Source organism: Oncorhynchus kisutch, linkage group LG16 (genome assembly GCF_002021735.2).
Source record: "Oncorhynchus kisutch isolate 150728-3 linkage group LG16, Okis_V2, whole genome shotgun sequence".
In the NCBI taxonomy this organism is placed as follows: domain Eukaryota; kingdom Metazoa; phylum Chordata; class Actinopteri; order Salmoniformes; family Salmonidae; genus Oncorhynchus; species Oncorhynchus kisutch.
Window position 1 is genome coordinate 1,971,304 of NC_034189.2, and position 25,954 is coordinate 1,997,257.

At 41.7% G+C, this 25,954-nt stretch overlaps 1 long non-coding RNA gene across 2 annotated transcripts; it reads left to right on the forward strand.

Annotated features, from left to right (window-relative positions):
* Window positions 1-3,992: 3,992 nt before the first annotated feature.
* LOC116353902 (uncharacterized) lies at window positions 3,993-20,876 on the forward strand. 2 transcript variants are annotated; one of them, XR_004203269.1, is made up of 3 exons: window positions 3,993-4,194; window positions 5,386-5,428; window positions 19,957-20,876. It is a non-coding gene; the product is annotated as an uncharacterized LOC116353902 (long non-coding RNA). The 2 variants fall into 2 exon arrangements; XR_004203268.1 differs by lacking the exon at window positions 3,993-4,194 and adding an exon at window positions 4,231-4,971.
* Window positions 20,877-25,954: the final 5,078 nt, after the last annotated feature.

Sequence of the window (25,954 nt, forward strand, 5' to 3'; positions counted from 1 at the left end):
GAAGAGAAGGGAAGAGACAGCCTCTATTTTTACTAATGATATCAGTTGAAAGGTATTTGGCTTGGTGACTTTGGGTATTTTGAGCATCATGCTATACTGTTTAAATGTCAGCCACCAGAGCATCATGTTATACTGTTTAAATGTCAGCCAGCAGACCAGAGCATCATGTTATACTGTTTAAATGTCAGCCACCAGACCAGAGCATCATGTTATACTGTTTAAATGTCAGCCACCAGAGCATCATGTTATACTGTTTAAATGTCAGCCACCAGACCAGAGCATCATGTTATACTGTTTAAATGTCAGCCACCAGACCAGAGCATCATGTTATACTGTTTAAATGTCAGCCACCAGAGCATCATGCTATACTGTTTAAATGTCAGCCACCAGAGCATCATGTTATACTATTTAAATGTCAGCCACCAGACCAGAGCATCATGTTATACTGTTTAAATGTCAGCCACCAGAGCATCATGTTATACTGTTTAAATATCAGCCACCAGACCAGAGCATCATGTTATACTGTTTAAATGTCAGCCACCAGACCAGAGCATCATGTTATACTGTTCACATGTCAGCCACAAGACCAGAGCATGATGTTATACTGTTTAAATGTCAGCCACCAGAGCATCATGTTATACTGTTTAAATGTCAGCCACCAGAGCATCATGTTATACTGTTTAAATGTCAGCAACCAGAGCATCATGTTATACTGTTTAAATGTCAGCCAACAGACCAGAGCATCATGTTATACTGTTTAAATGTCAGCCACCAGACCAGAGCATCATGCTATACTGTTTAAATGTCAGCCACCAGAGCATCATGTTATACTGTTTAAATGTCAGCCACCAGACCAGAGCATCATGATATACTGTTTAAATGTCAGCCACCAGACCAGAGCATCATGTTATACTGTTTAAATGTCAGCCACCAGAGCATCATGTTATACTGTTTAAATGTCAGCCACCAGACCAGAGCATCATGTTATACTGTTTAAATGTCAGCCACACGAGCATCATGTTATACTGTTTAAATGTCAGCCACCAGAGCATCATGTTATACTGTTTAAATGTCAGCCACCAGACCAGAGCATCATGTTATACTGTTTAAATGTCAGCCACCAGACTAGAGCATCATGTTATACTGTTTAAATGTCAGCCACCAGAGCATCATGTTATACTGTTTAAATGTCAGCCACCAGAGCATCATGTTATACTGTTTAAATGTCAGACAACAGAGCATCATGTCATACTGTTTAAATGTCAGCCACCAGACCAGAGCATCATGTTATACTGTTTAAATGTCAGCCACCAGACCAGAGCATCATGTTATACTGTTTAAATGTCAGCCACCAGAGCATCATAACCCTGTATAGGCCACGTTCTTTACTGGTGTCTCTGAACTATTGTCTATTGTCCTTGAGAAGGGGCTTTCTACTGGACCTACCCATAACCACAGCCATACTCTGGACCTGGTTATTACCAAGGGGCTTTCTACTGGACCCACCCATAACCACAGCCATACTCTAGACCTGGTTATTACCAAGGGGCTTTCTACTGGACCCACCCATAACCACAGCCATACTCTAGACCTGGTTATTACCAAGGGGTTTTCTACTGGGCACACCCATAACCACAGCCATACTCTAGACCTAGTTATTACCAAGGGGCTTTCTACTGGACCCACCCATAACCACAGCCATACTCTGGACCTGGTTATTACCAAGGGGCTTTCTACTGGGCCCACCCATAACCACAGCCATACTCTGGACCTGGTTATTACCAAGGGGTTTTCTACTGGGCCCACCCATAACCACAGCCATACTCTGGACCTGGATATTACCAAGGGGTTTTCTACTGGGCCCACCCATAACCACAGCCATACTCTGGACCTGGTTATTACCAAGGGGCTTTCTGCTGGACCCACCCATAACCACAGCCATACTCTGGACCTGGTTATTACCAAGGGGCTTTCTATTGGGCCCACCCATAACCACAGCCATACTCTGGACCTGGTTATTACCAAGGGGTTTTCTACTGGGCCCACCCATAACCACAGCCATACTCTGGACCTGGTTACTACCAAGGGGCTTTCTACTGGACCTGGGTATTACCAAGGGGCTTTCTACTGGGTCCACCCATAACCACAGCCATACTCTAGACCTAGTTATTACCAAGGGGCTTTCTACTTGGCCCACCCATAACCACAGCCATACTCTGGACCTGGTTATTACCAAGGGGTTTTCTACTGGGCCCACCCATAACCACAGCCATACTCTGGACCTGGTTATTACCAAGGGGCTTTCTACTGGGCCCACCCATAACCACAGCCATACTCTGGACCTGGTTATTACCAAGGGGTTTTCTACTGGGCCCACCCATAACTACAGCCATACTCTGGACCTGGTTATTACCAAGGGGTTTTCTACTGGGCCCACCCATAACCACAGCCATACTCTGGACCTGGTTATTACCAAGGGGTTTTCTACTGGACCTGGTTATTACCAAGGGGTTTTCTACTGGACCTGGTTATTACCAAGGGGTTTTCTACTGGACCTGGTTATTACCAAGGGGTTTTCTACTGGGCCCACCCATAACCACAGCCATACTCTGGACCTGGTTATTACCAAGGGGTTTTCTATTGACATATCCTCTATTTTTGATGTTGCTTTATCTGATCACCACTGGGGATTTATACTACCTTGTTGCCCACAGCTCAGGGTAATACTGAATGAAAATCCTACCCCCGCAAACCTATGTGAACTGTACACATCTAAATGCAGCATATTTCAGAGATAAGATTCAACATTAGACTGGGTATCAGTCAAGACCTGACTAGATGTCTGATGATATGTGTAGTAGCCTACCACACAAAGGCACTATGGATTTATTTCCCCTGGTCGACACAGACATGTTCGGGAAAGTGACATCACAACTTAACCTTCTACCTGCCTTCTCCATCCTATCCCCACCACCTTCAGATATGCAATTAAAACCTGTTTTGAAGAAGAAGTGCAAGCTATTGTTTATCTCTCCCTGTTCACAGACACTTTCCCCGCTGCACTAAAATCTGTTATGGTGAAACCCCTTCTGAAGAAAATGAATCTAGATTCCTCAGCTCTTAGACATTATCGGCCAATCTGCAACCTCTTAAGCAGAGTTCTGGATTAGTTGGTGTTCCAACAGCTACATTTTTAAATTGCCAACTGTTTAAAAAAAATCCTATCAGCACAGAAACAGCCTTAGTTCAAGTGTTAAATGGTCTTAGAGCCAACACAGATGCCAAACAGCTCTCTGTCCTTGTACTCTTAAAAAAATGTATATAGCCTATGTGTGTAATAAAATCGATAATTGTGTACTAAAGACGTGAATGTGTTTTTGCAGAGCATACAACCATGCCGACAACCATCCGTGGAGAATGCATTGTTCCCAAGAAAGCAGTTAGTTTTGCTAGATTCTTAACATGTGTTTCTGTACTCAGCTTTTGTGTGTTGTAGTCACTTTTAATGCTTAATTGATCTACTGTTTCTATCATAGGCCACTGTAATCAATGGGGGCTCAGGGCGGTACCATTCTGCTCATATGTGGCAAGATCGTCAGGTTCACCCTGACATTTCCATTCCTCTTCTGACAACAGAACTTGACGAACTGCTCACCAGGCACAGCAAGGGCCGCCCCGACCGTTATGCTGTTCTGCTCTTCCATGGATGTTTAACCGAAGAGAGAGAAACATAAAGATTTAAAACATTGGATCAATCAGAGATCCTCACTGAACTTCTGGAGAGAGTTTGCTGCACTGAAAGTAAAGGGGCTGAATAATTTTGCACACCCAATTTTTCAGTTTTTGATTTGTTAAAAAAGTTTGAAATATCCAATAAATGTCGTTCCACTTCATGATTGTGTCCCACTTGTTGTTGATTCTTCACAAAAAATACAGTTTTATATCTTTATGTTTGAAGCCTGAAATGTGGCAAAAGGTCGCAAAGTTCAAGGGGGCCGAATACTTTCGCAAGGCACTGTATGTTTTTACCGTGTTTTAAAGATGTCACTAGTTGTAACCTGTTTATGTGTTTCTATCAGAGAAGGTCATTCCAGAACCTGGTTACTCAGCAGTGAAGACAGACAGAGATACAGGTCAAAAGGTTGTTCCAGACCCTGTCTACTCAGCAGTGAAGACAGACAGAAAGAGATACAGGTCAGTAGGTCGTTCCAGACCCTGTCTACTCATCGGTGAAGACAGACAGACAGAGATACAGGTCAAAAGGTCGTTCCAGACCCTGTCTACTCAGCAGTGAAGACAGACAGACAGAGATACAGGTCAGAAGGTCGTTCCAGACCCTGTCTACTCAGCAGTGAAGACAGACAGAGATACAGGTCAAAAGGTTGTTCCAGACCCTGTCTACTCAGCAGTGAAGACAGACAGACAGAGATACAGGTCAGAAGGTCGTTCCAGAACCTGTCTACTCAGCAGTGAAGACAGACAGAAAGAGATACAGGTCAGTAGGTCGTTCCAGACCCTGTCTACTCATCGGTGAAGACAGACAAACGGAGATACAGGTCAAAAGGTCGTTCCAGACCCTGTCTACTCAGCAGTGAAGACAGACAGACAGAGATACAGGTCAGAAGGTCGTTCCAGACCCTGTCTACTCAGCAGTGAAGACAGACAGAGATACAGGTCAAAAGGTTGTTCCAGACCCTGTCTACTCAGCGGTGAAGACAGACAGAGATACAGGTCAAAAGGTCGTTCCAGACCCTGTCTACTCAGAGGTGAAGACAAACAGACAGAGATACAGGTCAGAAGGTCGTTCCAGAACCTGTCTACTCAGCAGTGAAGACAGATAGACATAGATACAGGTCAGAAGGTCGTTCCAGACCCTGTCTACTCAGCAGTGAAGACAGACAGAGATACAGGTCAGAAGGTTGTTCCAGACCCTGTCTACTCAGCGGTGAAGACAGACAGACAGAGATACAGGTCAGTAGGTCGTTCCAGACCCTGTCTACTCAGCAGTGAAGACAGACAGACAGAGATACAGGTCAGGTTGTTCCAGACCCTGTCTACTCAGCGGTGAAGACAGACAGACAGAGATACAGGTCAAAAGGTCGTTCCAGCATGAAAAAGAACTAGCTCACTTTTTGTTCAGATTTACAAATGAAGCACCATGTATAGTGTAGATAATCATTATTATAATAATAGATAATAGATCTTCAAAAACCAAACTTTGGAACGGGAAGCATAGAAATATCTCACAAAGAACAGATCTACCGCTACTTAGATTGGCTTTACAGCAGTTTGATAGATAAATAACACAATTCTTCGTGGATTAGTTGGGTTACTCAAAAAGGTAGATATTGCCATTTTAACAAATGTAATCTATGTGAATTTTAGGTAGAGCTGTATCTGGATCCAGGGACGTAACGTACAGACTGAGGTAGGTCCAGATCACTGTATCACTAACCCTAATGTACAGACTGAGGTAGGTCCAGATCACTGTATCACTAACCCTAATGTACAGACTGAGGTAGATCCAGATCACTGTATCACTAACCCTAATGTACAGACTGAGGTAGGTCCAGATCACTGGTCCACTAACCCTAATGTACAGACTGAACTAACTAACTTCAACTCTAACTTCAACACTACCCCTAATTTCAACCCTAACCCTAACTTCAACTCCAACCCTAATTTCAACGCTAACCCTAACTTCAACCTTAACTACAAAATTAAGTGTTTGTTATGAATGTTGTAGCATGTTATGTTTGTTATGAATGATGTAGCATGTTGTGTTTGTTATGAACGATGTAGCATGTGGTGTTTGTTATGAACGATGTAGCATGTGGTGTTTGTTATGAACGATGTAGATTGTTCTGTTTGTTATGAACGATGTAGCATGTGGTGTTTGTTATGAACGATGTAGATTGTTCTGTTTGTTATGAATGATGTAGCATGTTGTGTTTGTTATGAATGATGTAGCATGTTGTGATTGTTATGAATGATGTAGCATGTTGTGTTCTTAATGATCTATCATGTAATGCTATGAATGATGTAGCATGTTGTGATTGTTATGAATGATGTAGCATGTTGTGTTTGTTATGAATGATGTAGCATGTTGTGTTTGTTATGAATGATGTAGCATGTTGTGTTATGAATGATGTAGCATGTTGTGTTTGTTATGAATGATGTAGCATGTTGTGTTTGTTATGAATGATGTAGCATGTTGTGCTTGTTATGAATGATGTAGCATGTTGTGCTTGTTATGAATGATGTAGCATGTTGTGCTTGTTATGAATGATGTAGCATGTTGTGCTTGTTATGTATGATGTAGCATGTGGCGTGTGTCATGAATGATGTAGCATGTTGTGCTTGTTATGAATGATGTAGCATGTTGTGTTTGTTATGAATGATGTAGCATGTTGTGCTTGTTATGAATGATGTAGCATGTTGTGCTTGTTATGAATGATGTAGCATGTTGTGCTTGTTATGAATGATGTAGCATGTTGTGCTTGTTATGAATGATGTAGCATGTTGTGCTTGTTATGTATGATGTAGCATGTGGCGTGTGTCATGAATGATGTAGCATGTTGTGCTTGTTATGAATGATGTAGCATGTTGTGTTTGTTATGAATGATGTAGCATGTTGTGCTTGTTATGAATGATGTAGCATGTTGTGCTTGTTATGAATGATGTAGCATGTTGTGTTTGTTATGAATGATGTAGCATGTTGTGCTTGTTATGAATGATGTAGCATGTTGTGCTTGTTATGAATGATGTAGCATGTTGTGCTTGTTATGTATGATGTAGCATGTGGCGTGTGTCATGAATGATGTAGCATGTTGTGCTTGTTATGTATGATGTAGCATGTGGCGTGTGTCATGAATGATGTAGCATGTTGTGCTTGTTATGAATGATGTAGCATGTTGTGATTGTTATGAATGATGTAGCATGTTGTGTTATGAATGATGTAGCATGTTGTGTTTGTTATGAATGATGTAGCATGTTGTGTTATGAATGATGTAGCATGTTGTGTTATGAATGATGTAGCATGTTGTGATTGTTATGAATGATGTAGCATGGTATGTTTGTATTAATGATGTTGCATGTTGTGTTTGTTATGAATGATGTAGCATGTTGTGTTATGAATGATGTAGCATGTTGTGCTTGTTATGAATGATGTAGCATGTTGTGATTGTTATGAATGATGTAGCATGTTGTGTTATGAATGATGTAGCATGTTGTGTTTGTTATGAATGATGTAGCATGTTGTGTTATGAATGATGTAGCATGTTGTGTTATGAATGATGTAGCATGTTGTGATTGTTATGAATGATGTAGCATGGTATGTTTGTATTAATGATGTTGCATGTTGTGTTTGTTATGAATGATGTAGCATGTTGTGTTATGAATCATGTAGCATGTTGTGTTATGAATCATGTAGCATGTTGTGTTTGTTATGAATGTTGTAGCATGTTGTGTTATGAATGATGTAGCATGTTGTGATTGTTATGAATGATGTAGCATGTTGTGTTGTGTTATGAATGATGTAGCATGTTGTGTTTGTTATGAATGTTGTAGCATGTTGTGTTATGAACAATGTAGCATGTTGTGTTTGTTGTGAATGATGTAACATGTTGTGTTGTGAATGATGTAGCAAGATCTGTTTGTTATGAATGGTGTAACATGTTGTGATATGAATGATGTAGCATGTTGTGTTTGTTATGAATGATGTAGCATGTTGTGTTTGCTATGAATGATGTAGCATGTTGTTTCCTATGAATGATGTATCATGTTATGTTATGAAGAATGTAGCATGTTGTGTTTGTTACTAATGATGTAGCATGTTGTACCATCTCTTCTGAACTTGTCTTGTTTGACTCACTTTCACACCCAGAGACTTTGTATCTGAGAGTCAAACACACAAGCCACTACACCTGGAGGCCTAGCTTGTAGCATTTAGCATTGTGAGGTTGTGTTGTGTGTTTACATGTCTGTGCGAGAGAGAAAGAGATAGAGAGAGAGATAGATAGATAGAGATCAAATCTATTTAAATCAAGCGTCATTTATACAGCACATTTCAGACATGGAATGCAACACAATGTGCTTCAAAATCATAACAATACAACTGAGCTACTAAAAAGCTCTCTGAGGAAAAGCTAAGCAAAAAATATGTATTTTAAGATCTCTTTTAAATATGTCCACAGTTTCAGCCCCCCTCAGGTTCTCTGGCAGGCTATTCTACAGGCTGGGGGCATAGTAACTACAGGCTGGGGGCACAGTAACTAGAGGCTGGGGGCACAGTAACTGCAGGCTGGGGGTATAACAACTAAAGGCTGCCTCTCCATGCCTCTTGGTCCTAGGCTTTGGGATAGTTAAAAGGCTGTCTCTCCATGCCTCCTGGTCCTAGGCTTTGGGGTAGTTAAAAGGCCAGAGGATTGATTTAAATAAAATAAAATAGAAGAATATTATAATGAATTCTAAAACTCACAGGCAGCCAGTACAGAGACCTTAAAACCAGTGTAATGTGTTCTCTGTCTGGTCTTGGTCAGTACCCTGCAGCATTCTGTATGTTTTACAGTACAGAGACCTTAAAACCAGTGTAATGTGTTCTCTGTCTGGTCTTGGTCAGTACCCTGCAGCATTCTGTATGTTTTACAGTACAGAGACCTTAAAACTGGTGTAATGTGTTCTCTTTCTGGTCTTGGTCAGTACCCTGCAGCATTCTGTATGTTTTACAGTGCAGAGACCATTAAACCGGTGTAATGTGTTCTCTGTCTGGTATTGGTCAGTACCCTGCTGCAGCGTTCTGTATGTTTTGCAGTTTATCAAAGGCTTTCTCGGTTAGACCAGACAGGAGAGCATTACAGTAGTCAAGCCTGCTTGTAATAAAAGCATTGATGAGTCTGTCTGTATCAGCCTGAGAGAGAAACAGCTGCACCTTGGTAATGTTCCTCCGGTGGTAAAAAGCTATTTTGGTCACATTCCTAATGTGTGATTAAAGAGTTCAGAATCTAAAATAACACCTAGGTTTTTTACCTGGTGATTAATCTTTGTTGCCTGTGAATTCAAGTGTGCGGCCAGATTCTCTCTCTGTGCTTTGGCTCCAACAATAATTACATCGGTCTTGCCTTGGCTCCAACAATAATTACATCGGTCTTGCTTTGGCTCCAACAATAATTACATCGGTCTTGTCTTGGCTCCAACAATAATTACATCTTGTCTTGCTTTAGCTGGAGGAAGTTGTGAGCCATATAAGTATTTCAATCACTAACACAGTCTAACAATTTATCTGTGAAGCTAAAATTAAAATCAATGCTGTGCTTTCTGATAACCCTGCCAAGGGGTAACATATATTAACTGGACAGTACTGGACTGATAACCCTGCCAAGGGGTAACATATATTAACTGGACAGTACAGGACTGATAACCTTGCCAAGGGGTAACATATATTAACTGGACAGTACAGGACTGATAACCCTGCTGGGTAACATATATTAACTGGACAGTACAGGACTGATAACCCTGCTGGGTAACATATATTAACTGGACAGTACCGGACCCACAATGGAACCTTGTGGAACACCACATGTGACATCATAGTCAACAGAGTGCAGCACTTCTGCATGGCTATGTATGGCTGTTGTTATGGGTGGGTCCAGTAGAAAGCCCCTTGGTAATAACCAGGTCCAGAGTATGGCTGTGGTTATGGGTGGGCCCAGTAGAAAGCCCCTTGGTAATAACCAGGTCCAGAGTATTGCTGTGGTTATGGGTGGGCCCAGTAGAAAGCCCCTTGGTAATAACCAGGTCCAGAGTATGGCTGTGGTTATGGGTGGGCCCAGTAGAAATCCCCTTGGTAATAACCAGGTCCAGAGTATTGCTGTGGTTATGGGTGGGCCATGTAGATAGCCCCTTAGTAATAACCAGGTCCAGAGTATGGCTGTGGTTATGGTGGCTGCCATTTAAGCAGTATGACATGATGCTCTGGTCTGGTGGCTGACATTTAAACAGTACAACATGATGCTCTGGTGGCTGACATTTAAACAGTATAACATGATGCTCTGGTGGCTGACATTTAAACAGTATAGCATGATGCTCTGATGGCTGACATTTAAACAGTATAACATGATGCTCTGGTCTGGTGGCTGACATTTAAACATTCTAACATGATGCTCTGGTCTGGTGGCTGACATTTAAACAGTATAACATGATGCTCAAAAGACCCAAAGTCACCAAATGAAATGTCCTTACTACTGACAGCATTAAAAATAGATGCTGCCCCCCCCACACACACATAGACATTTAGCTACAACCTCAATCAGCCACAGATCTCCTGCTCTGATAAGTCTCTCTGTGAACAACATCACCCCTGTCCCTCTGTCCCACATTTTACATGTATATATTTTTTAAAATATTTTGGTCATTTAGCCACTTACAGTAAGTAGTGAGTCATTTAGCAGAAACACTTGTCCAGAGCCACTTACAGTAAGTAGTGAGTCATTTAGCAGAAACACTTGTCCAGAGCGACTTACAGTAAGTAGTGAGTCATTTAGCAGAAACACTTGTCCAGAGCCACTTACAGTAAGTAGTGAGTCATTTAGCAGAAACACTTGTCCAGAGCCACTTACAGTAAGTAGTGAGTCATTTAGCAGAAACACTTGTCCAGAGCCACTTACAGTAAGTAGTGAGTCATTTAGCAGAAACACTTGTCCAGAGCCACTTACAGTAAGTAGTGAGTCATTTAGCAGAAACACTTGTCCAGAGCCACTTACAGTAAGTAGTGAGTCATTTAGCAGAAACACTTGTCCAGAGCCACTTACAGTAAGTAGTGAGTCATTTAGCAGAAACACTTGTCCAGAGCCACTTACAGTAAGTAGTGAGTCATTTAGCAGAAACACTTGTCCAGAGCGACTTACAGTAAGTAGTGAGTCATTTAGCAGAAACATTTGTCCAGAGCGACTTACAGTAAGTAGTGAGTCATTTAGCAGAAACACTTGTCCAGAGCGACTTACAGTAAGTAGTGAGTCATTTAGCAGAAACACTTGTCCAGAGCCACTTACAGTAAGTAGTGAGTCATTTAGCAGAAACACTTGTCCAGAGCCACTTACAGTAAGTAGTGAGTCATTTAGCAGAAACACTTGTCCAGAGCCACTTACAGTAAGTAGTGAGTCATTTAGCAGAAACACTTGTCCAGAGCCACTTACAGTAAGTAGTGAGTCATTTAGCAGAAACACTTGTCCAGAGCCACTTACAGTAAGTAGTGAGTCATTTAGCAGAAACACTTGTCCAGAGCCACTTACAGTAAGTAGTGAGTCATTTAGCAGAAACACTTGTCCAGAGCGACTTACAGTAAGTAGTGAGTCATTTAGCAGAAACACTTGTCCAGAGCGACTTACAGTAAGTAGTGAGTCATTTAGCAGAAACACTTGTCCAGAGCGACTTACAGTAAGTAGTGAGTCATTTAGCAGAAACACTTGTCCAGAGCCACTTACAGTAAGTAGTGAGTCATTTAGCAGAAACACTTGTCCAGAGCGACTTACAGTAAGTAGTGAGTCATTTAGCAGAAACACTTGTCCAGAGCCACTTACAGTAAGTAGTGAGTCATTTAGCAGAAACACTTGTCCAGAGCCACTTACAGTAAGTAGTGAGTCATTTAACAGAAACACTTGTCCAGAGCCACTTACAGTAAGTAGTGAGTCATTTAGCAGAAACACTTGTCCAGAGCCACTTACAGTAAGTAGTGAGTCATTTAGCAGAAACACTTGTCCAGAGCCACTTACAGTAAGTAGTGAGTCATTTAGCAGAAACACTTGTCCAGAGCCACTTACAGTAAGTAGTGAGTCATTTAGCAGAAACACTTGTCCAGAGCGACTTACAGTAAGTAGTGAGTCATTTAGCAGAAACACTTGTCCAGAGCGACTTACAGTAAGTAGTGAGTCATTTAGCAGAAACACTTGTCCAGAGCGACTTACAGTAAGTAGTGAGTCATTTAGCAGAAACACTTGTCCAGAGCCACTTACAGTAAGTAGTGAGTCATTTAGCAGAAACACTTGTCCAGAGCCACTTACAGTAAGTAGTGAGTCATTTAGCAGTAACACTTGTCCAGAGCCACTTACAGTAAGTAGTGAGTCATTTAGCAGAAACACTTGTCCAGAGCCACTTACAGTAAGTAGTGAGTCATTTAGCAGAAACACTTGTCCAGAGCCACTTACAGTAAGTAGTGAGTCATTTAGCAGAAACACTTGTCCAGAGCCACTTACAGTAAGTAGTGAGTCATTTAGCAGAAACACTTGTCCAGAGCCACTTACAGTAAGTAGTGAGTCATTTAGCAGAAACACTTGTCCAGAGACACTTACAGTAAGTAGTGAGTCATTTAGCAGAAACACTTGTCCAGACCACTTACAGTAAGTAGTGAGTCATTTAGCAGAAACACTTGTCCAGAGCCACTTACAGTAAGTAGTGAGTCATTTAGCAGAAACACTTGTCCAGAGCCACTTACAGTAAGTAGTGAGTCATTTAGCAGAAACACTTGTCCAGAGCGACTTACAGTAAGTAGTGAGTCATTTAGCAGAAACACTTGTCCAGAGCGACTTACAGTAAGTAGTGAGTCATTTAGCAGAAACACTTGTCCAGAGCGACTTACAGTAAGTAGTGAGTCATTTAGCAGAAACACTTGTCCAGAGCCACTTACAGTAAGTAGTGAGTCATTTAGCAGAAACACTTGTCCAGAGCCACTTACAGTAAGTAGTGAGTCATTTAGCAGTAACACTTGTCCAGAGCCACTTACAGTAAGTAGTGAGTCATTTAGCAGAAACACTTGTCCAGAGCCACTTACAGTAAGTAGTGAGTCATTTAGCAGAAACACTTGTCCAGAGCCACTTACAGTAAGTAGTGAGTCATTTAGCAGAAACACTTGTCCAGAGACACTTACAGTAAGTAGTGAGTCATTTAGCAGAAACACTTGTCCAGAGCCACTTACAGTAAGTAGTGAGTCATTTAGCAGAAACACTTGTCCAGAGACACTTACAGTAAGTAGTGAGTCATTTAGCAGAAACACTTGTCCAGACCACTTACAGTAAGTAGTGAGTCATTTAGCAGAAACACTTGTCCAGAGCCACTTACAGTAAGTAGTGAGTCATTTAGCAGAAACACTTGTCCAGAGACACTTACAGTAAGTAGTGAGTCATTTAGCAGAAACACTTGTCCAGAGCCACTTACAGTAAGTAGTGAGTCATTTAGAAGAAACACTTGTCCAGAGACACTTACAGTAAGTAGTGAGTCATTTAGCAGAAACACTTGTCCAGAGCCACTTACAGTAAGTAGTGAGTCATTTAGCAGAAACACTTGTCCAGAGCCACTTACAGTAAGTAGTGAGTCATTTAGCAGAAACACTTGTCCAGAGCCACTTACAGTAAGTAGTGAGTCATTTAGCAGAAACACTTGTCCAGAGCCACTTACAGTAAGTAGTGAGTCATTTAGCAGAAACACTTGTCCAGAGCCACTTACAGTAAGTAGTGAGTCATTTAGCAGAAACACTTGTCCAGAGCCACTTACAGTAAGTAGTGAGTCATTTAGCAGAAACACTTGTCCAGAGCCACTTACAGTAAGTAGTGAGTCATTTAGCAGAAACACTTGTCCAGAGCTACTTACAGTAAGTAGTGAGTCATTTAGCAGAAACACTTGTCCAGAGCCACTTACAGTAAGTAGTGAGTCATTTAGCAGAAACACTTGTCCAGAGCGACTTACAGTAAGTAGTGAGTCATTTAGCAGAAACACTTGTCCAGAGCCACTTACAGTAAGTAGTGAGTCATTTAGCAGAAACACTTGTCCAGAGCCACTTACAGTAAGTAGTGAGTCATTTAGCAGAAACACTTGTCCAGAGCCACTTACAGTAAGTAGTGAGTCATTTAGCAGAAACACTTGTCCAGAGCCACTTACAGTAAGTAGTGAGTCATTTAGCAGAAACACTTGTCCAGAGACACTTACAGTAAGTAGTGAGTCATTTAGCAGAAACACTTGTCCAGAGCCACTTACAGTAAGTAGTGAGTCATTTAGCAGAAACACTTGTCCAGAGACACTTACAGTAAGTAGTGAGTCATTTAGCAGAAACACTTGTCCAGAGCCACTTACAGTAAGTAGTGAGTCATTTAGCAGAAACACTTGTCCAGAGCCACTTACAGTAAGTAGTGAGTCATTTAGCAGAAACACTTGTCCAGAGCCACTTACAGTAAGTAGTGAGTCATTTAGCAGAAACACTTGTCCAGAGCCACTTACAGTAAGTAGTGAGTCATTTAGCAGAAACACTTGTCCAGAGCCACTTACAGTAAGTAGTGAGTCATTTAGCAGAAACACTTGTCCAGAGACACTTACAGTAAGTAGTGAGTCATTTAGCAGAAACACTTGTCCAGAGCCACTTACAGTAAGTAGTGAGTCATTTAGCAGAAACACTTGTCCAGAGCCACTTACAGTAAGTAGTGAGTCATTTAGCAGAAACACTTGTCCAGAGCTACTTACAGTAAGTAGTGAGTCATTTAGCAGAAACACTTGTCCAGAGCGACTTACAGTAAGTAGTGAGTCATTTAGCAGAAACACTTGTCCAGAGCCACTTACAGTAAGTAGTGAGTCATTTAGCAGAAACACTTGTCCAGAGCCACTTACAGTAAGTAGTGAGTCATTTAGCAGAAACACTTGTCCAGAGCCACTTACAGTAAGTAGTGAGTCATTTAGCAGAAACACTTGTCCAGAGCCACTTACAGTAAGTAGTAAGTCATTTAGCAGAAACACTTGTCCAGAGCCACTTACAGTAAGTAGTGAGTCATTTAGCAGAAACACTTGTCCAGAGCCACTTACAGTAAGTAGTGAGTCATTTAGCAGAAACACTTGTCCAGAGCCACTTACAGTAAGTAGTGAGTCATTTAGCAGAAACACTTGTCCAGAGCCACTTACAGTAAGTAGTGAGTCATTTAGCAGAAACACTTGTCCAGAGCCACTTACAGTAAGTAGTGAGTCATTTAGCAGAAACACTTGTCCAGAGCGACTTACAGTAAGTAGTGAGTCATTTAGCAGAAACACTTGTCCAGAGCCACTTACAGTAAGTAGTGAGTCATTTAGCAGAAACACTTGTCCAGAGCCACTTACAGTAAGTAGTGAGTCATTTAGCAGAAACACTTGTCCAGAGCCACTTACAGTAAGTAGTGAGTCATTTAGCAGAAACACTTGTCCAGAGCGACTTACAACCGTGAGTGGATACATGGTTGAACTTTTCCAAGCGCCATTCTCTACTAACTGAGCCACACAGAACACAGACACCCAAACTGAGCCAAACAAACAGACATACATGCAGAGAAACAAACACACACACACACACACACACACACACACACACACACACACACACACACACACACACACACACACACACACACACACACACACACACACACACACACACACACACAAACACATACCTCCCTCTTCTGCCTCTACTTTACATAGTTGGTACTCATTTTCAAATTTCATCCACTTTGTGCAGTCGGTTAAGACATCTACTTCATGACACAGGTCATTTTTCCAACAATTGTTTACAGACAGATTATTTCACTTATAATTCACTGTATCACAATTCCAGTGGGTCAGAAGTTTACCTACACTAAGTTGACTGGGCCTTTAAACACATGGCTTTATGTCATGGCTTTAGAGGCTTCTGACAGGCTAATTTAAACAGCGTGTTGAATTACAGAAAATGATGTCATGGCTTTATTTTATTTTTTATTTTTATTTCACCTTTATTTAACCAGGTAGACTAGTTGAGAACACCTTTATTTAACCAGGTAGGCTAGTTGAGAACACCTTTATTTAACCAGGTAGGCTAGTTGAGAACACCTTTATTTAACCAGGTAGGCTAGTTGAGAACACCTTTATTTAACCAGGTAGGCTAGTTGAGAACACCTTTATTTAACCAGGTAGGCTAGTTGAGAACACCTTTATTTAACCAGGTAGGCTAGTTGAGAACACCTTTATTTAACCAGGTAGGCTAGTTGAGAACACCTTTATTTAACCAGGTAGGCTAGTTGAGAACACCTTTATATAACCAGGTAGGCTAGTTGAGAACACCTTTATTTAACCAGGTAGGTTAGTTGAGAACACCTTTATTTAACCAGGTAGGCTAGTTGAGAACACCTTTATTTAACCAGGTAGGCTAGTTGAGAACACCTTTATTTAACCAGGTAGGTTAGTTGAGAACACCTTTATTTAACCAGGTAGGTTAGTTGAGAACACCTTTATTTAACCAGGTAGGTTAGTTGAGAACAAGTTCTCATTTGCAACTGCGACCTGGCCAAGATAAAGCATAGCAGTGTGAACAGACAACACAGAGTTACACATGGAGTAAACAATTAACAAGTCAATAACACAGTAGAAAAAAAAGGGGAGTCTATATACAATGTGTGCAAAAGGCATGAGGAGGTAGGCGAATAATTACAATTTTGCAGATTAACACTGGAGTGATAAATGATCAGATGGTCATGTACAGGTAGAGATATTGGTGTGCAAAAGAGCAGAAAAGTAAATAAATAAAAACAGTATGGGGATGAGGTAGGTAAAAATGGGTGGGCTATTTACCGATAGACTATGTACAGCTGCAGCGATCGGTTAGCTGCTCAGACAGCAGATGTTTGAAGTTGGTGAGGGAGATAAAAGTCTCCAACTTCAGAGATTTTTGCAATTCGTTCCAGTCACAGGCAGCAGAGAACTGGAACGAAGGCGGCCAAATGAGGTGTTGGCTTTAGGGATGATCAGTGAGATACACCTGCTGGAGCGCGTGCTACGGATGGGTGTTGCCATCGTGACCAGTGAACTGAGATAAGGCGGAGCTTTACCTAGCATGGACTTGTAGATGACCTGGAGCCAGTGGGCCAGCCGACTAGAGCATGGTGGGTGGTATAAGGTGCTTTAGTGACAAAACGGATGGCACTGTGATAAACTGCATCCAGTTTGCTGAGTAGAGTGTTGGAAGCAATTTTGTAGATGACATCGCCGAAGTCGAGGATTGGTAGGATAGTCAGTTTTACTAGGGTAAGTTTGGCGGCATGAGTGAAGGAGGATTTGTTGCGGAATAGAAAGCCGACTCTTGATTTGATTTTCGATTGGAAATGTTTGATATGAGTCTGGAAGGAGAGTTTACAGTCTAGCCAGTTGCGTACCTAGGTACTTATAGATGTCCACATATTCAAGGTCGGAACCATCCAGGGTGGTGATGCTGGTCAGGTGTGCGGGTGCAGGCAGCGAACGGTTGAAAAGCATGCATTTGGTTTTACTAGCGTTTAAGAGCAGTTGGAGGCCACGGAAGGAGTGTTGTATGGCATTGAAGCTCGTTTGGAGGTTAGATAGCACAGTGTCCAAGGACGGGCCGGAAGTATATAGAATGGTGTCGTCTGCGTAGAGGTGGATCAGGGAATCGCCCGCAGTAAGAGCAACATCATTGATATATACAGAGAAAAGAGTCGGCCCAAGGACTGAACCCTGTGGCACCCCCATAGAGACTGCCAGAGGACCGGACAGCATGCCCTCCGATTTGACACACTGAACTCTGTCTGCAAAGTAGTTGGTGAACCAGGCAAGGCAGTCATCCAAAAAACCGAGGCTACTGAGTCTGCCGATAAGAATATGGTGATTGACAGAGTCGAAAGCCTTGGCAAGTTCGATGAAGACGGCTGCACAGTACTGTCTTTTATCGATGGCGGTTATGATATCGTTTAGTACCTTGAGCGTGGCTGAGGTGTACCCGTGACCGGCTCGGAAACCAGATTGCACAGCGGACAAGGTACGGTGGGATTCGAGATGGTCAGTGACCTGTTTGTTGACTTGGCTTTCGAAGACCTTAGATAGGCAGGGCAGGATGGATATAGGTCTGTAACAGTTTGGGTCCCTTTGAAGAGGGGGATGACTGCGGCAGCATTCCAATCCTTGAGGATCTCAGACGATATGAAAGAGAGGTTGAACATGCTGGTAATAGGGGTTGCGACAATGGCGGCGGATAGTTTCAGAAATAGAGGGTCCAGATTGTCAAGCCCAGCTGATTTGTACGGGTCCAGTTTTTGCAGCTCTTTCAGAACATCTGCTATCTGGATTTGGGTAAAGGAGAACCTGGAGAGGCTTGGGCGAGTAGCTGCGGGGGGGGCGGAGCTGTTGGCCGAGGTTGGAGTAGCCAGGCGGAAGGCATGGCCAGCCGTTGAGAAATGCTTGTTGAAGTTTTCGATAATCATGGATTTATCGGTGGTGACCGTGTTACCTAGCCTCAGTGCAGTGGGCAGCTGGGAGGAGGTGCTCTTGTTCTCCATGGACTTCACAGTGTTCCAGAACTTTTTGGAATTGGAGCTACAGGATGTAAATTTCTGCCTGAAGAAGCTGGCCTTAGCTTTCCTGACTGACTGCGTGTATTGGTTCCTGACTTCCCTAAACAGTTGCATATCGCGGGGACTATTCAATGCTATTGCAGGATGTTTTTGCGCTGGTCGAGGGCAGTCAGGTCTGGAGTGAACCAAGGGCTATATCTGTTCTTAGTTCTGCATTTTTTGAACGGAGCATGCTTGTCTAAAATGGTGAGGAAGTTACTTTTAAAGAATGACCAGGCATCCTCAACTGACGGGATGAGGTCAATGTCCTTCCAGGATACCCGGGCCAGGTCGATTAGAAAGGCTTAGAAGCTTCTGATAGGCTAATTGACATCATCTGAGTCAATTGGAGGTGTACCTGTGGATGTATTTCAAACTCAGTGCCTCTTCGCTTGACATCATGGGAAAATCAAAAGAAATCAGACAAGACCTCAGAAAGAAATTGTAGACCTCCATAAGTCTGGTTCATCCTTGGGAGCAATTTCCAAATGCCTGAAGGTACCACATTCATCTGTACAAACAATAGTACGCAAGTATAAACACCATGGGACCACGCAGCCGTCATACCGCTCAGGATGGAGACGCGTTCTGTCTCTTAGAGATGATTGTACTTTGGCGCGAAAAGTGCAAATCAATCCCAGAACAACAGCAAAGGACCTTGTCAAGATGCTGGAGGAAACAGGTACAAAAGTATCTGTATCCAGAGTAAAACGAGTCCTATATCAACATAACCTGAAAGGCCGCTCAGCAAGGAAGATTCCACTGCTCCAAAACCGCCATGAAAAAGCCAGACTACGGTTTGCAACTGCACATGGGGACAAAGATCGTTCTTTTTGGAGAGATGTCCTCTGGTCTGATGAAACAAAAAATTGAACTGTTTGGCCATAATGACCATCGTTATATCTAGAGGAAAAAGGGGGAGGCTTGCAAGCCAAAGAACACCATCCCAACCGTGAAGCACCATTAAATGTCAGGAATTGTGAAAAACTGAGTTTAAATATTTTTGGCTCAAGTGTATGTGAACTTCCGACTTCAGCTGCACGTATTCTGTGTGATGTGCATTCAGAGTTCTAAACACTTAAAACACCAGTCAAACACCTGGTTGTATCAGTCATTATAATTGGCCTGTATGTTGGGGTGTATAAATGTATCTAACTACACATTAAACACTGAGACCTGTTGGGGTGTATAAATATATCTAACTACACATTAAACACTGAGACCTGTTGGGGTGTATAAATGTATCTAACTACACATTAAACACTGAGACCTGTTGGGGTGTATAAATATATCTAACTACACATTAAACACTGAGACCTGTTGGGGTGTATAAATGTATCTAACTACACATTAAACACTGAGACCTGTTGGGGTCTATAACTGTTCCTGTGGTGTTGGAAGTCTTCATTGTAGTAGGCTGGATCAGCTCCTCTGTCCCTCACTCATCTCTCTCTCCTCTCTCTTTACCTAGTGATCCTGTTCATCAGAACGTCATGGTGTTGGAGGTCTTCACTGTAGTAGACTGGATCAGCTCCTCTGTCCCTCACTCATCTCTCTCTCCTCTCTCTTTACCTAGTGACCCTGTTCATCAGAACGTTATGGTGGATGGAAGAAGATGCTCTCTTCAGCTGCGGTGAATAACCACAACCCTGTCAGTCCATCTCTTTACTTCTCCTTTCTCTTATCTTCTCTCTCCCTCCTCCCCTTTTCACACCAACAGACTTATTTTTAGACGCTGCAGCCTTGACCTCCATCAACAGCAACAGAGAGGTGTGAAGTTTCCACAACACAGTTAGAGTTAGTTTATCATGAGAACATACAGACACCACTGACTGGAACTATCAACAACAAGAGTTGGTTTATCATGAGAACATACAGACACCACTGACTGGAACTATCAACAACAAGAGTTAGTTTATCATGAGAACGTACAGACACCACTGACTGGAACCAGCTGACAGTATCAGGTGTAAAGACTTCATTACTACTAACAGAAGGAAAGTTGTAGTGTTTTGTCCATGATGAATGATGTAAAGGCTTCATTACTACTAACAGAAGGAAAGTTGTAGTGTTATGTCCATGATGAATGATGTAAAGACTTCATTCCTACTAACAGAAGGAAAGTTGTAGTGTTTTGTCCATGATGAATGATGTAAAGGTTTCATTACTACTAACAGAAGGAGAGTTGTAGTGTTTTGTCCATGATGAATGATGTAAAGGCTTCATTACTACTAACAGAAGGAGAGTTGTAGTGTTTTGTCCATGATGAATGATGTAAATACTTCATTACTACTAACAGAAGGACAGTTGTAGTGTTTTGTCCATGATGAATGATGTAAAGACTTCAATGTGTTTTATATTGAGCTGCTCTGTTAAATTCTGTTTGTTCATGTGAAATTGGAAAGTGTATTTTTCTATAATGTAATTGTGTGTGTTTATCTTGAGCAACACCGTTGTATGGTTGCCAACTTGTCAAATAAAGCTTCCTAAAATGTGTTAGAAAATGTGTCAGTTTGTCACTTTCATGAGTTTGGAATAATTACATGTTCCACTACTGAAGACATTGTCTCTAATCTAGTGGACTAATAACATGTTCCACTACTGAAGACATTGTCTCTAATCTAGTGGAGTAATAACATGTTCCACTACTGGAGACATTGTCTCTAATCTAGTGGAGTAATAACATGCTGTACTACTGAAGACATTGTCTCTAATCTAGTGGAGTAATTACATGTTCCACTACTGAAGACATTGTCTCTAATCTAGTGGAGTAACAACATGTTCCTCTACTGAAGACATTGTCTCTAATCTAGTGGAGTAATTACATGTTCCACTACTGAAGACATTGTCTCTAATCCAGGTTGTAGTAATAACATGTTCCACTACTGAAGACATTGTCTCAAATCTAGTGGAGTAATAACAACTACTGAAGACATTGTCTCTAATCTAGTGGAGTAATAACATGTTCCACTACTGGAGACATTGTCTCTAATCTAGTGGAGTAATAACATGCTGTACTACTGAAGACATTGTCTCTAATCTAGTGGAGTAATTACATGTTCCACTACTGAAGACATTGTCTCTAATCCAGGTTGTAGTAATAACATGTTCCACTACTGAAGACATTGTCTCTAATCTAGTGGAGTAATAACATGTTCCCCTACTGAAGACATTGTCTCTAATCTAGTGGAGTAATAACATGTTCCTCTACTGAAGACATTGTCTCTAATCTAGTGGAGTAATAACATGTTCCTCTACTGAAGACATTGTCTCTAATCTAGTGGAGTAATAACATGTTCCACTACTGAAGACATTGTCTCTAATCTAGTGGAGTAATAACAACTACTGAAGACATTGTCTCTAATCTAGTGGAGTAATAACATGTTCCACTACTGAAGACATTGTCTCTAATCTAGTGGAGTAATAACATGCTGTACTACTGAAGACATTGTCTCTAATCTAGTGGAGTAATAACATGTTCCCCTACTGAAGACATTGTCTCAAATCTAGTGGAGTAATAACATGTTCCACTACTGGAGACATTGTCTCAAATCTAGTGGAGTAATAACATGTTCCACTACTGAAGACATTGTCTCAAATCTAGTGGAGTAATAACATGTTCCACTACTGGAGACATTGTCTCAAATCTAGTGGAGTAATAACATGTTCCACTACTGAAGACATTGTCTCAAATCTAGTGGAGTAATAACATGTTCCACTACTGGAGACATTGTCTCTAATCCAGGTTGGAGTAATAACATGTTCCACTACTGAAGACATTGTCTCAAATCTAGTGGAGTAATAACATGTTCCACTACTGGAGACATTGTCTCTAATCCAGGTTGGAGTAATAACATGTTCCCCTACTGAAGACATTGTCTCTAATCTAGTGGAGTAATAACATGTTCCACTACTGAAGACATTGTCTCTAATCTAGTGGAGTAATAACATGCTGTACTACTGAAGACATTGTCTCTATTCTAGTGGAGTAATAACATGTTCCACTACTGAAGACATTGTCTCTAATCTAGTGGAGTAATAACATGTTCCACTACTGAAGACATTGTCTCTAATCTAGTGGAGTAATAACATGTTCCACTACTGGAGACATTGTCTCTAATCCAGGTTGGAGTAATAACATGTTCCCCTACTGAAGACATTGTCTCTAATCTAGTGGAGTAATAACATGTTCCACTACTGGAGACATTGTCTCTAATCTAGTGGAGTAATAACATGTTCCACTACTGAAGACATTGTCTCTAATCTAGTGGAGTAATAACATGTTCCACTACTGGAGACATTGTCTCTAATCTAGTGGAGTAATAACATGTTCCCCTACTGAAGACATTGTCTCTAATCTAGTGGAGTAATAACATGTTCCACTACTGAAGACATTGTCTCTATTCTAGTGGAGTAATAACAACTACTGAAGACATTGTCTCTAATCTAGTGGAGTAATAACATGTTCCACTACTGAAGACATTGTCTCTAATCTAGTGGAGTAATAACATGTTCCTCTACTGAAGACATTGTTTCTAATTTAGGTTGTGCCTTTACATTTCGAAAATATTAACGACTAAGGAAGTATGTTTCACTTCTCTTTTGACTTCTCTAGCCCCAAACCCCAGCCTGGTCTGATTGGTCTGTTTTGCAAGCATTCCCCGAAGTCTTGCGATATTGTGCCTCTGGGTTCAGACATTTCTGGTGGGTATTAGCAGCAACAGAGCAGGTTTTAATCCTAGGCAACCTGCTTACACATTGTTTGAAGTACAATAGACCAACATAGCTACCGTAGTAGGTCAAAGCTGTGTGCTGGAAAACCTTGGTAGTGCATGGGTGTAGAAGGAATTGTGGTGCTCGCACAGTATGGGGATGAGGTAGGTAAAATTGGGTGGGCTATTTACCGATAGACTATGTACAGCTGTAGCGATCGGTTAGCTGCTCAGATAGCAGATGTTTGAAGTTGGTGAGGGAGATAAAAGTCTCCAACTTCAGCGATTTTTGCAATTGGCTGGGGAGATAATAATAACTAATGGCTGGGGACATAATAATAACTCATGGCTGGGGACATAATAATAACTAATGGCTGGGGACATAGTAATAACTAATTGCTGGGGACATAATAATAACTAAAGGCTGGGGACATAATAATAACTAATGGCTGGGGACATAATAATAACTAAAGGCTGGGGACATAATAATAACTAATGGCTGGGGGCATAGTAATAACTAATGGCTCGGGGCATAGTAACTAAAGGCTGGGGGCATAATAACTAAAGGCTGGGGACATAATAATAACTAAAGGCTGGGGGCATAATAATAACTAAAGGCTGGGGACATACTAAATAAATGTTGCCTCTTCATGCCTCTTGGTCCCCCTCAGGTTATCTGGCAGGCTATTCCAGAGGCTGGGGACATAATAACTAAAGGCTGGGGACATAATAACTAAAGGCTGTCTCTCCATGCCTCTTGGTCCTAGACTTTGTGATAGTTAGAAGGCCAGAGGACCTGAGGGACCTACTGGGTACATAACTTAAAGCATGTCGGACATGTATTGGGGTGAACAATCATGGAATGATTAAAAAAAACAATATAATTCTAAAACTCACAGGCAGCCATTTCAGAGACCTTAAAACCAGTTAAATGTGTGTTCTTGGTTAATTATCCATGGAGCTAAAATCCACAGAAACGTAAAGTTGTGTATCGTCTGAGTAGCAGTGAAAATCAATGCTGTGCTTTCTGATAACCCTGCCAAGGGATAACATATATTAGCATATATTAACTAGACAATACAGGACTCATAACCCTGCCAAGGGGTAACATTTAATAACTGGACAGTACAGGACAGACTGATAACCCTGCCAAGAGGTAACCTATATTAACCAAAATCGAACCTTGTGGAACGCCACATGTGATATCATAGTCGACAGTGGTGAATGCAGCACTTAAATCCAAAAGTACAAAAACAGAGAACATCTGGCATTTCTAATGGCCTTGTTATATATGATGGTCTCTCATTTCTAATGGCCTTGCTATATATGATGCTCTCATGTCTAATGGCCTTGCTATATATGATGCTCTCTCATTTCTAATGGCCTTGTTGTATATAATGCTCTCTCATTTCTAATGGTCTTGTTGTATATGATGCTCTCTCATTTCTAATGGCCTTGTTATATATGATGCTCTCTCATTTCTAATGGCCTTGTTGTATATAATGCTCTCTCATTTCTAATAGCCTTCAGTCATCCTCTGTTTGGATGTGTCCCTTTTCAACTTTACTGATCTATGGGGTCAGTGGTTGACCTTCATTGGGTTATGGGTGGGCCCAGTAGAAAGCCCCTAGGTAATAACCAGGTCCAGAGTATGGCTGTGGTTATGGGTGGGCCCAGTAGAAAGCCCCTTGGTAATAACCAGGTCCAGAGTATGGCTGTGGTTATGGGTGGGCCCAGTAGAAAGCCCCTTGGTAATAACCAGGTCCAGAGTATGGCTGTGGTTATGGGTGGGCCCAGTAGAAAGCCCCTTGGTAATAACCAGGTCCAGAGTATGGCTGTGGTTATGGGTGGGCCCAGTAGAAAACCCCTTGGTAATAACCAGGTCCAGAGTATGGCTGTGGTTATGGGTGGGCCCAGTAGCAAACCCCTTGGTAATAACCAGGTTACAGAGTATGGCTGTGGTTATGGGTGGGCCCAGTAGAAAGCCCCTAGGTAATAACCAGGTCCAGAGTATGGCTGTGGTTATGGGTGGGCCCAGTAGAAAGCCCCTTGGTAATAACCAGGTCCAGAGTATGGCTGTGGTTATGGGTGGGCCCAGTAGAAAGCCCCTTGGTAATAACCAGGTCCAGAGTATGGCTGTGGTTATGGGTGGGGCCAGTAGAAAACCCCTTGGTAATAACCAGGTCCAGAGTATGGCTGTGGTTATGGGTGGGCCCAGTAGCAAACCCCTTGGTAATAACCAGGTTACAGAGTATGGATGTGGTTATGGGTGGGCCCAGTAAAAAGCCCCTTGGTAATAACCAGTTCCAGAGTATGGCTGTGGTTATGGGTGGGCTGGGCCCAGTACATGTTGGATAAAGTCCCTAGAGCTAAAATGATTCATAAATTCAATGGTCTTGGAGTCAGTCTCTTTGTCAACATGAATATTAAAATCACCCAACAATAATGATTTTATCATAGTTCTCAATAGACTATAGTTCAGAGAAATCAGTAAAGATAATGGGCTATACAAGGTTATGGCCAACACTGGTGGCTGAAATGTAAACAGTATAACATGATGCTCTGGTCTGGTGGCTGACATTTAAACAGTATAACATGATGCTCTGGTCTGGTGACTGAAATGTAAACAGTATAACATGATGCACTGGTGGCTGAAATGTAAACATTATAACATGATGCTCTGGTCTGGTGGCTGACATTTAAACAGTATAACATGATGCTCTGGTCTGGTGACTGAAATGTAAACAGTATAACATGATGCACTGGTGGCTGAAATGTAAACAGTATAACATGATGCTCTGGTCTGATGGCTGACATTTAAACAGTCTAACATGATGCTCTGTTGGCTGACATTTAAACAGT